Source organism: Mixophyes fleayi, chromosome 2 (assembly GCF_038048845.1).
Source record: "Mixophyes fleayi isolate aMixFle1 chromosome 2, aMixFle1.hap1, whole genome shotgun sequence".
Lineage (NCBI taxonomy): Eukaryota > Metazoa > Chordata > Amphibia > Anura > Limnodynastidae > Mixophyes > Mixophyes fleayi.
The window spans coordinates 325,079,803-325,093,444 of NC_134403.1; positions in this window are offsets into that span (position 1 = coordinate 325,079,803).

Below are 13,642 nucleotides of genomic sequence, written 5' to 3' on the forward strand. Positions count from 1 at the left end.
CATAAATATGTGCAGCTCAGGGATGTCTGACTAGCTAGCATGTCCATGCCCCCATTGTACTGCATGAATTCCCCTGATCCACCTCTTGAAAAATAAGTAGTAGATCTGTGCAGCTCAAAATAGATGCGCAAATTCACATTTTATTGTATTGTGATGTGCAAATTTCTACCGGATAAATGCCCTTACATGCGTATCTATGTCCCTCCTAAGGGAGGATCTATGTATTCTTATATAACAGAGGTTAGAATTGGCTCGAAGTAGCAGAAATGTAGAGGCTGTTTATATAGAAGAAAAAGTATTGTTCTTAACAAGAGTTAACTTAACATTAAGGGTTTAGGGCTTAAGGAGGGGCTATGCTAGGGAAGGCTTATAAGGGTAGTAAGTGACAGTTGGATTTCTCTTGTCTTCTGGAAAGTCCCTGGTGAGTATAGCCTGATTGACCTGTTGGTGAGTATTGCTAATAATAATTGCACTGTGACTATTTTCCTTCATATTTTCACTCAATATTTCATTCTTCAAGTCTGTCCCTATTTTATTTCTCTTTTCTCTTTTGTGATCTTTCTCTTTTCTTTTCCTTTTTCCCCTGATTTCTTCATTACTTTGTTCGTAGTTTTTAACTTTTAATTTTCTTTTTCACTTAGTTTTATACCAACTTTTACTTCTACTTTACGTCTTTTTATTTTTGTTTTCCTTTTTAATTCCCCCCTTTGGCTGCCTTTATCCCTGTCATAATTAGTCCCCCCTCACCTAAATATGCTGTGCCCCCAGATACCCCTGGTCCCCCAACAGCACCTCATTGAGGCTATCTGGGGTCCTTCCACCATTTCCATGCAGCAAGTCCAGTCAGTGGACTCTACGCAAACTGTCATCCTTGTTTCCCTCGCTTGCCATGATCCTGGTAAGCTTGGAGAGTCTGTCACGCAGGTTTCTGCGCATGCGATAGCCCTGTTTACCTTAAAGAAATATAGGGAGGCCTAGTCATCTTGGGAAGTTTTTTTAATCATCAAGTGAAGTTAGAGGTAAGACGGAAGAACAGAGAATTCTGTCTTTTGTATAGTAAGGTTTTTCTTTGGGCAATTCTAAAGCTGCTATGGGTCAGTGTGTTTGTTGGGTCCTCTAAGTTGGCAAGTTGTTCTGGTATGCGTCATAACAATGTGATTTTCAGGGATGATAGCATAGTTTGTTAGATCCACAGATCTAAGACTGACCTGCATGCTAAAGATTGCTGAATCACTTTACAGTGCAATGTGGACTATACCGTTTGCCTTGTGCATTTGGTTTTGTTGTATCGGGATATGAGACAAGCTCCTGGCGATAATTGGCTTAGACTCCGTTATGGCTCTCCTTTAACAAGGTTTCAGTTTTAATCGTGTTTTTAAGAATTGGGTAACTAGGCTTGGTTTGTACGTGGCAGATTATGGGACTCATTCTTTTAGAATTGGTACGGCTACATTAACAGCTTCAAAAGGTTGTTCTGTGCAGAATATCATGTCTTTGGGTAGACGGAAGTCAAGGTGTTTCAAAAAATACAATAGCTGTAGTGTTTTAAGTCTAGTTTGCATGGTCCAAGCAAGGTTGATCCGACATGAGTCGCTTGTCTTGTTCAAAGGAGGCATGGAGGGATTTTCCTAATTTTCTCCTCTACTTTAATGGGTGCTTGACTGGCTGGTGGAATCAAAGTTTTCGGTTTTACCTTCATATGGGTCATCCTATGCATGCGCACATTTTGGCTAATTTGGCTGTGTTGTTTTATTTGTCTTTTCATATATTTTCTTTGGCTGTTGACTCACGTTTACTCTACCTCCATATTACAGGTCCACGGCAGGTTGTCAAGATGGTTTGGCTTGTTGGCCGTCCAATTATATTTGGGGCCAGTAGAAGAGGTCCCGGTTGCAGCTCGACTATATTTCCCCATGTTAATTTTATCGATGGTTGAGGGCTCTGTGGGCTTCACTGTTAGGTATCTTCTTTGATAGCGAGACTAAATTTGGGCATTCAGGAACTTAGTTATTCACTTGGGAGGGAAAGATTTGGAAATAGTTGAAGGAGCTAGACCTCATTGCCCAATCAGATGTGAAGGTCATTAAATCCCGATGGCCCTCATTCCATTTAATTTGGACCGACATTATTCCCAGAATAAATTGGAGAGGTGTTGATAGCCTGACTCACACTTGTGTGAAGTTGGTGTCGCTTATATTGTGGAGCAGATTTTTCATTCTCTTGTTGGGCTTTGAGAGGTCACTTTGGTGGCAGGCTTAGGTTCCTGGGGTGGGGGAAACTAGCTGTGGTTGAAAGCAGACCAATCAGTGGCCGTAATGACACTTTCGTGTGGCGTGTTGGGTACTCTCCCCTAACAGAGATTTTCATTTAGCTAGACTACCCTTTAGGGAGTTATGGGGCTCTGCTTGGTCGGGCAGGTCTCAGCTTAGTTCAAAAAGTTTGCAGTTTATGAATATAGATGAAGGCTGATTGGTCTTGTTTGTATTTGCCACCATTTAGATTAAATTTGATTTTCAATAAAATTTGTGACCTTTCTTTCGCCAAACAAGTGTCTTGAGTCTTTATTTTATATTGGTAAGGTAACTCTTGGTAAGTGAAATAGTGTTAAATGTAGATGTTATCAACCACTAGGCGGCTTAGTGAAAGGTCAAATAAACTTAGCTGTGATTAGCTTGAGACTTTCAAGTTCATTACAGAAAATTTTTCATGCACTTTTCATGACAATACATTCTGCTCAATTGGTATCTGATAGAGTAGATTGAAAGAAATAAAATAATTAAAAAATAATTTAAAAAACGTGGTTGAAATGTAAATTTAGAAAGGGCAGTATGAAACATGTAAGTGAATGGAATTTCATAGTTTCACAATTAAGGCAGGAGGAGAAATGACGTTATGGCATTCCACCATATATCCTCCCACTTTGACCACTAGTATAAAAGCAAAATGTACTGTTTTACAACCTCCTCCCAGCAGTTGTCTTTTCCGTCCCCTGTTCCGACTTTCAAGTCGATTACTTTTGTATCAGTTATGTGTGGAGATGAATTGCAAGCAATTGCTTTCATTGGCGTAATCTCCGTTTCTGGGTATGCACAGAGCTATTTCATGCACAATATGCTACTCAAACAAACATAAGTCCGAACATGAATCAGACCCTCTATAGGCTCTCTCTATTAGATAAAGAAACAATAGACAAAAGCAGTATCAAAATCTCTATGAAGAGTATTTATATATAAATATCAATTTACATAAATAAAAAGCAACCATCTTTGCATACATAAGTAATAAGAAGTTAGTGACGCATGTGCAAAACATATATGATGAAAAATTATGCTAAGTTTACTAAATAAATTAAGACACTGTCAGAATGAGTGGCGGGCGCCACTGTCTGCTGAACCGGTTAGCTATTTACAACAACTGGAATCTAAGATCAATCAGGCAGCAATGAGAGCAGCTTCATTCCGAGCTGGTTGCCAAGCAACGGCAACCAGTATCTCTTCTCTCCTCACTGCCAGCGTCTAGCCGGTTGCTAGGCAGCAGCAGCTGCTTAGCTAATCCATTCATTTAGAGTCTGCTGCTCTTGTGCAGCGAATCATGCTGGACTCCTCCCATAGGTCCTTCTTTGTACTTAAACTATTTCCTGTCTATCACCTATGTCAGTTATAGCTAGTGCACTGTTTGAAATTCTGACTTGATTTTACTTCTTATTGTGACTTGGATTGTAAATTGGATTTCGCTGTTCTCTCTTGCCCCTGTCCATTGTCTGTTTCTAGATCTACTGTTAGGTTTTTCCTGCCATGACCTTGGCCTGCTAACCAGATTTTGCCCAGATCTCTTCAAGCCCTGACCTCTCAGCCAGCTATATGGGTTATCCTATTGATCACAGTCAGCCCTGCCTCAGCTTACCTTTTGACCTTTAGTATGCAGCCTGCCCTACCTTAGACTTGTACCTTGGACACTATCCTGCTACTTCGACCACAGCTTGCTACCTCAGTCTGTATCCTGTCTTGGAAAAATTGTGTTTTATAAACTGCTACTACCACGAAATAAGACTTTGGGCAACCGAGTTCTTTTGGAACATATTTGGCCTAATTCATTCTGAACGCAACTTCCATCCTGTATTCTAGGCAAGTGTTTATAAGCTGCGCACTCCCGAATTTATCAAGGAACGGGTCTCATGATATGAATTCGTCCGTAAACTGCATATGTCACGTAAAAGTGACACGGCACACTCCTGCATCCGATCAGAGAATTGAGCCACTTCCAGGTGTGCGACATACGTGTGCGCACGATATGGATTGGTATTATTAAAAAATAGTTTTGCAGAGTTGAGATGAGTTAAGTTTATTTTATAATAAGTAGCTTTGCGTTTACTGTGCAGTAGAGTTGTTAGGTAAATACAACATTGGTGTACAACATTATTTATCTTATTTAAGGTTTTGTTTTTTTCAGCATATATACAAAATGTTGTATTTACTTACAAACTCTATTGCAAAGTAAACTCAATGCTATTATTAAAAAATAAACGGAACACAACTAGACTGAACTCAACGCAACTCAATACAACTATTTCTTTTTGTATTTATTAATTTAAATGTATAATAATGTATATTAATATACAATTTAAATAATGTAAATAATGTATTTACAAAAAGCTTACTTTGCAGGGGAGCTAATTCTACTAGGGTTTTGTTTTAATTGAATCAATGTTTTTCAGATGACAGCCCCTTCATGTAGGTGACCAATAATGCATGTGTCATTTATGGCAATTGAAATAATGTTTACACTTCTGTCTGTGCTGTATTTACATGTTTCTTTGGGGCACTATATGTCCCAGCATGGCCTTGCAGCCATAGAGTATGCTTGTGATTGTAGTACTAGTGCTGCTTAATGGCACCCTGGGCATCCTGGGACCTGTAACACATCAGGGACAAAATACTTTCATGTATTATTATTCTTCTTATTATTATTATTAATAATAATATTATTTCCCCACAAAGGGATGGTTATGGCTAAGCAAGTGAGGGGGGGCATCTTCGTAGGCAATGTAACCCAATACTCACTATTCTAGGGTTGGTTGCCATTATGGCAGGGGGAACCTATGCAAAGTCTAGTGCTGGTAATCAGGGTCAACCCATACAATAATTTATTGTAATATTTTTGATAATGTTTTTTGTGGGTTTTCTTTAGATATTTTTTTGTTTTCTGAAATAAGATAAGGCAGGGAAGGAATCGGGGTGGCCAATATGGTGATCTTCTTGTGCTGTAAAAGGAAAATAATTAGATTAGCAAGCTTCAGTCATTTTGCTAACATACATTACTTCTATGGGTGTACTTAGTATACACATTTGCTGGACTCTGCAGAGGTGTGAAGTGTTACATAACTTTCAACTCTCCTCGTCTGACCTCTTCCCCTTCCTTCTCTCTCATTTATCCAACTGCCTCTCTGCCATCTTCTCCTGGATGTCCTCGCGATTTCTCAAGATTTTTCTCAAGATCTTTCCTCCCCCCAGACTCCCCTCCCACCACGACCTCTCTATCACTGTTAATAACACCTCTATTTCTTCTATCACCCAACTTCGCTGCCTAGGCGTTACCTTCGGCTCTTCTCTCTCCTTCACCCCCCACATTCAATCCCTTGCCCAAGCCTGTCGCTTCCAACTTCGCAACATTGTCCGCATCCGACCTTTCCTCTCTCAGGATGCCACCAAATCTATCATCCGTGCACTCATTATCTCCCGCCTGGACTACTGCAACCTCCTCCTCTCCGGCCTCCCCCTCTCCCATCTCGCCCCCCTCCGCTCTATTCTTAATGCGGCTGCTAGACTCATCTTCCTATCTCGCCACTCCTCCTCCGCATCCCCTCTCTGCCTTGCCCTACACTGGCTCCCCATACCCTACAGAATCCTTTTCAAACTCCTGACCACAACGTACAAGGCGCTCTCCCAGTCCACTGCCCCTATATCACTGACCTCTCCATTCACACTCCTGCCCGCTCTCTGCGCTCGGCCAATGACCGTCGCCTCTCCTCCACTCTGATTACCTCTTCCCACTCCAGAATCCAAGACTTCTCCCGCGCTGCCCCCCTTCACTGGAATGACCTGCCTCGCTCCATCCGTCTCTCTCCCACTCTTAGCTCCTTTAAACGGGCACTAAAAACCCACCTGTTCCTCAAAGCCTACCCACCTTCCACCTAACCCCGCCTCCCCTCCTTTATACGCCAACTCACTCCCTCTGTACCTGTGTTTTGTTCACCCTCCCTTAGGATGTAAGCTCATTGAGCAGGGCCCTCCTCCCTCTTGTGTCCTTACCAGCTCTTCTGCTCCATCTCTACCGCATTAGCCTGCTTGGAGCTCCTGAAGTGTCAGTATTTTTTTGTTTACTGTTCAGTAATGTAATACCCTGTACTGTCTACTGTTTGTGCATTGTACGGCACTGCGGAACTCTTGTGGAGCCTAACAAATAAAGGATAATAATAATAATAATAATAATAATAATAATAATAATAATAACTTGAAACTCTCTGCAAAGATACAAGTTATGCTAAACACAGTAGTAGCCAGAGGGCTAATGCTTATTAGTGGCACATGCAGATATATGGATATATATATTTGTGGGGTGGCCCGGTGTGGAGGGGGTCAATTAATTGCGAACAAACACGTATTAGGCCCATCATGTCAGAAACAGATGGAATGACAAATGTTGCTTATGTCTAGGTAAATTCCATGTGTGTAATCAAGGCTTTCTGATAATTACACTTTAATGCTGCCTCTCCAAACCCTCTCAAAATTTCCAACATTATTTCCTCAAGATACTTACATTCAACAGCCTCCTTCTGCTGGGCATGCTCCTATCCCTCCTCCTCATTGGCCTCCTGCTGGGGCTGCTCCTAGCCCTCCTCCTCATTGGCCTCCTGCTGGGGCTGCTCCTAGCCCTCCTCCTCATTGGCCTCCTGCTGGGCATGCTCCTAGCCCTCCTCCTCATTGGACTCCTGCTGGGCCTGCTCCTAGCCCTCCTCCTTATTGGTCTCCTGCTGTGCATGCTTCTGGCACTACTCTTCATTGGCCTCCTCCTGGGCCTGCTCCTGGCCCTCCTCCTCACTGGCCTCCTCCCAGGCCTGCTCCTAACCCTCTTCCTCATGGGCCTCCTCCTGGGCCTCCATTAAATTAATGTCACATGGTATAATAATAAAGATATTAATGTTAAAGTAATTTTTTGTTTTTTTTTATCATGAAATACATTTATTAGAATGTTGTTAATGTCTCCTGGACATACAAATTATTTTTACAGTTGCTCGTAATTGCAAACTCATCTTACAGCATGCATACGAGACTGTTATCATTACTGATCAGGACTTAGACTAGCCCCAGAGCCGGTCCAAGAGATATGACAGAAGCAACAGTTACTCTTGCGGCCATAGTGATTGATACAGCCGTGGTTGCATGTGCTTGAGTCTGGCAATCCCCTATTGTGCAGCGAATATGGCAAAATGCCCCTTCCCCACTCAGTTCACTCCCTGAAATCATATGCTGTCATAAGTGCACCTTATGCTTATTTATGCAGAGACATTGCTTGTTTACACCACCGTATCTCTCTGTTTCTCACCCGTATCTCTTGGTTCTGGGCATGCATAGAGTGATTTTGCATATGATATGCCCCCTACTGAATCAGGCCCCTTATCTTCCTTGGAAAGGGGGATGCTATAGGTGAAGACCTCATGAAGCGGTTCTTGTGGTTTTTAATCCCTTCCGATATTGCCCTTAGAAGAATATTAATATATGGTGTGACTGGATCACTATTAAATAACTTTTGGTATAAATTTATTTAAAGCAAATAGCACAGGGCACTTATTTATATAATTGCATGTGCACTTATTTTTGATATTGTGTTTATTGTGAGATAGGAAATCGTTATTTCTGAGACCAGGGGAAGAAATTTGTCTCTTGTTTAACCTTACTATAGGATATGCCTATTTTTTATGTATATATCTGATACAATGAGCCTTTGTTTACAAAGCCTCTTGTGTATTGTGATGTGGGAAACTAGCTTGTTTTTGTTGCTCTGTGTGAATATGTATTCTGAACGGTCTGATGAAAGGCCCCATGTTAATTAGATCTTTTGATGTGTTAAGGTCCTGTTAGATAGACAGGAATTCTACACAGTAAAGGCAGAACATCTGAAGAAATCAGGGGGATGTGGAAGTCAAATTGTGTTAGATGCAAAACTAGATTACATCCTGAGATCTGAGATAGACAGGTTGGAGCCGGCTAGGTCCAAGGGGCTGGCTTACCTCTGCTAGGAGTTTTGTCAGAACTGTATAAAAGGTGAGCTGTGTGAGCATGTAATGCATTCTTCTGATTTTTATCTGAACTGATTACTGGTACCACTAACCAGTGTGAGCAAATAAACATCTTGCTTCAAAACCTGCTTGAAAACATTTTCAATATTGCTGTATTCCTGTGATCTACAGATTAGACCCAAAATCTAATCAGTTCTTTGGCTGTCTGAGGTTTGGACCCAAGCTTTTCTAGTACCACTGCTCTGCCTGCTACCTGCAGCTCTGGTCAGTGTGATAGGCAAGGCAGGATCCATGCACAGCAACACGGATCTATAGTAAGAGGTCCGGAGTTACCAGCCCAAGTGTACCAGCAGAGGAGTACACTAGCAGTGACAGTTACCCAGAAGGAACGTGGTTCTCAGAGCCATAAAGGAGCTAAGTGGTGGTAGCATTATAAGCCACTCCTACTGCAGCAAGAGGGCACATTTGGTATAACGAAAGGGAACGGTGGCAAAGTAAGCCCAGCCGATTCCCATCAACAACAGACAGGGTGGCATAGGCGGTCCATCCGGTCACATATGGTAAATAAGTTAATAACTTCACAATTATATTTTTCTCTGGAATCTTGTGGGGATAAATTTAATTAATATACAGTCAGATCTCATATTTACTTAACAAAGCATCGCATATCACTCTGTATCGGGATATCTCTACCGCTCAGATGAAATATAGTTCTTTCTTTACTACATGCTGGTTAAATGAGATGTTGCCAACACTTTCCATTTCTGATGCAGCTCAGTTTTGCTACTCATTGGATTTACTATTTTGCTCATTTTAAGGAATGAATTCTGCCCTATGTATAATCCACTAACAATAATAGTTAAATAAGGAGAAAGAATGCACACTGCTTTGCTTCAAAACAGATAACTCAGATAGGGGCTGAAATGCAGGCGCAAATTACATTTGCTAAAGAAGCCGCAATTGCTGATATATGCAAAGAGGGAACTATTTAAGATGCATGCTGGTCGGCACCAGTAGCATATGCACCTGCGTTACGTCAAGCATACCTCACATACACGAGTGTGTTTTTAACCATTTATTTTATGTGCAACAAACAAATTTGATATTATGCATTAAAGTAACTTCAAAAACCTCTCCAATATACAACAGAAACAACTTATCATTTTGTATATGAAAAAACATACACAAAAAAAGCATCATATATGCCCGAGTGGAGAGGAAAGCATCAATCAGCACCAGTGGTGCACTATCAAACAGCCAATCACAAGCGGTTCGTTAGTGCAGACTGGAGTAAATGCCAGAATCACGCAAATCTTCATTGACGCATAGGCATGCATCCACTATTGTGGGCATGCATAGAGTGAATTCACGCAAGATAGCTATGCTAACTGGGTAGTACTCACTCGGCATAAGGCCAATATTGTGCAGTGGGAAAGATGTATACAACCTCAAAGCATGAGCCTGTGAAACTCTGGCCTATAATATTGCGGAGACATTTATGCAAACTAGTGTACAAAAAAGGTGATGTTATTTATAGTAACCAAACACGTTTGCTTTCACTTTCTAATTTGACATAGTAAAATGAGTTTGAATTTGCTATAGGCACTAACACATTTTGTTTATATTCTGGGCATTATTTTAATATACAATATAAAGAATTATTTTTGTTACCTCCTGTGACAGCAGAAATTTCAGAGGTTGGCATCCTTAACTTTTTGCCAGTTGTAAACAGAGTCCAGCGATAAACTTAAAATGAAGGGGATAATCCTTTTGTATTAACATTCAAGGCCTGTCGTTACTATCCATTATTGGCACTTTAAGTACTGGAATCTTTTAATTACAACATCTGTTGTTTTAATTAGCATAGGAATTATAATGATGCTCTCGGCAGGATCCTGCTGCTTAACCACTAGCTCAAAAAACGACTTTGAACATCTATGACACATCATGACCACTCCACCATGCTTTACCTAAGTGAGGCTCCCTCCTGTCATTAGATGGAATCAATCTTGCTATTAATTGAACTGTTGGGAAAAGAAAAATCTCAGGAGCAGCATGTGCACATGACATCCACTGGCCAACCATGCATGTCTGTAGCCAAAAGGCTCGGTAAGCTGCTGAACTTTGCTTGGCAGAGAAACATGAATGGTTTTTAATTTGCCAATTCTTCTATCCACATCATGCAAAAATATTTGGAAAGGAATTGAATGTTATTGTACTCACAATATCCCTTTTTGTAATTTGTAATACTGACAAAATGCACAAGACCTCTTCACTTATTTTGGATTTAGAACACATTTCTCAGTAGACAAAAATAATTATATTTTCTATATAAAGTTTGTGATTATTTCCACAGGTCAAGTCATGTTTGCAGTCATTCCTCTTGTGAAGTTTTATGAGAATCTTATCTCAGGCAGACATAATTTAGTGGTAAGAGATACAAGGTTCTTACCTCAACTCCAAATTGCAGCCTATTTCCTCTTCTTCTCTGATGCCTGCTCTCATGCAATCCTCATCCTTCCCCCTTCAGTGGCTGATTAGTGTGCCGGCAGCTGACAGTGGAAGAAATATTTCCATAACCCCTGTACTTCTTGTATTCCCACTGTAAGTCATCAACATACTCTTCATACACTCAGTAACTCTGGAAGAGTGGAGGTCCTTGAGAGGGCGGGAAAGTGGATAGTGGTAGGGTGTGTTTGGGGCTGAATACAGTTCATTGGCAGATCAAACGGCAAGATGGGCAAAAACTCCCTTAGTCATGTTGGGGTCTGAAGAGTTTATTCAACACAGGATGTGCATAGATGCACCTGTCCAGCTAAAAAATATAAATGGGCTTTTATTTACATACAACAGTTAAGGAACAAGAGTAAAACAAGACATACATATTTCTTAGGCTTGACCAAAGCAAATTATCTTTATGCCCCATCCCCCTACTGCCTTTCAATTATGCCAATTAATTTCATGTCTTAAAACCTTTTATAAGACATCTATGTATTTCTATGTTGTCACATTCTTATTTATATAATAACATCAATAAAGCACTTTTATATAGAGATTTTGGTCCTCTTCACTGCATTATTATGAGGCTTTCCAGCTTTATTCTTCCATCCTGCTCTGAGATCTCACAGGAAAGTGGTCGAAGTGGGAAATTAGAAGTGCTGGAATGGAAAATCTAACGACTGGCCGTGGACCTGGGGGCCGCCAAAGCCCTCTGAAGCTTTAGGGATTGTAATTGTTAGGAACCCCTCCAGCCAGCACAACACAACCCGGAGTCTACTCTGCCAGTCAGGTGTTCACTGGAGCCCCTGATTGTGGGGACAGACTGGGCTGCAGACTGACAGAGGGTCGTGAAGTGTGTACCGGCTGGGGAGAACCCAGGCAAGAAGAGTCAGGTCCACGCAGAGGTCAAAGGCCGGCAGCAAGTAGCAGTATTGATGAACAAGCTGAGGTCAGAGGTCACAGGCAAAGTAGCGGAACGGGTAAACAAGCCAAGGATCAGGGTCACAGGAAACACGAGCGAAGTCCAATACAAAGCCAAGGGTCATACACGGGAAGTCAAATATAGATATCAGGATACAGGAACTGGAACAAGCAGGTCAGCAGACTGGAACACAGGAGCTATAACCGGCAATGAGGCAGCAGACCTCATTGCCTTAAATACCCAGCTGAACCAATCACAGATTGAACACACTCCTGCAGGTTAATAAAGCAGTCACTAACAGAGCCAATCAGGGCTTGCCCCTGGCCTGCACAGTTGCAGGCTAATGCCTGTAATTGCCTCCTATAATCTGCCCATATTAATTAGCCCACAGGCTGTAGAACGCTGCGCCCGGCCTCCTCCTATTGCCGGGACGCAGCTCTGAAGCGTCTACTGGTTGCCCCGGCAACGGCCGGGTTATGGCCGGAAATGACGTCCCGGTCGTCATGGCGACGGCCGGGACGCGGGTGAGTGAGTCGCGGCGGCTGGGCACAGCCGCGGCTCGTAACAGTAATATTGTGTAATTCATTTTAGATGACTTTAGCACTCCAGAAAATGTGTAAAACTGTAAATGGGTGAAAGTAATGTAAGAAACGCTAAAAGAACGTAGATGTGTGTGATGCAGAAACACATTTTTAAATATCCCAAGATAGAGCCTTTGCGCAGAATCAGAAATGATAAATACTTTAAATGCAATTTCTATGAGGCCAAATGTGCTCTTACTTTCTCTTCCACCTGCTTGCTCCAAGTCAAAAAACCTGGCAACTCCTCTGTGCTACACACCTTGCACACTGGGGCCCTGAGCACATTTTTCCCTGGAGAACTAGTACAGCTACAGGATGCCTTTCCTGAAGACCATGTTTTATTTTCCCCACCATCCTTCAGCAATACAGAAGAGCATCTTAACAGCAATGTCCATACAAAATAGATTTTCCCTTCGGCCAGTGTAAAAACTTTCCAGGTAGGAATGCAACGCCCTTACTCTCTATGCACCAGCCCCTTCATCCCTGCATCTTCCCTCGCACTCTGAAAATACACAACAAAGGACACTATCCTTTACCAGCAATGTCTGCAAATCTTGTGCACACATGCTCTGCAAGCAAAGCGTAACATGCGTGCAGCTTGAAAGGAAGGAAAGGGAGTGCATACAACCCTACTTGGAGCACTAATCTTAGAGCATGAAAAAAAAGTAAGCATGGACTTTCTATAATAAACATTGAGGTTAATTGGCACATTTATTGTATGGGTTTGCAAATGCACTTCACTAGAAAACAGTATTATGCTCATCAAAAGAGCAAATATGTAACTATACAATTAGTGCAACATACTGACTCATACCTGTTTGATTTATAATGCCATGATGACTAACAAAATGTTACTATCTGTGTGCTGCTAGTTAGGTTGAGAATAATCTCAATTGACAAAATTTTGAACCCTCATACAGTTTTCACAAGTACTCAAATTCTTACAGGATTGTTATACAGTATCATGTACCACTGGTTTGTTTGGGGTGGGGGACTACGGGTACCTGGAAGACCCATTCCCCTGAAAGTTAAAAAATGATGTTGGAAAATTGGAAAAACAGAAAAGGTAAACTGCAGTATGACACCTTCAATTCAAGCTATAGTTATTGCAGAATGCAATTTGTTAACTACAATAGGACAGGATTCACACATACCATATATTGAAAATGTAATGCAGCTTTTGGCATAAAGTAAGATTGTAATTGCCAACTGCTCCTATCCCTACAAATGTCCTTAATTGCCACCAGCACAATACAATTCCTCTTATTCTGTATAACATTTTCAATTCTTACTATTCTTATACTGTGGGAATTTAAATTAATATGTTTTTAAAGAAGATAATTT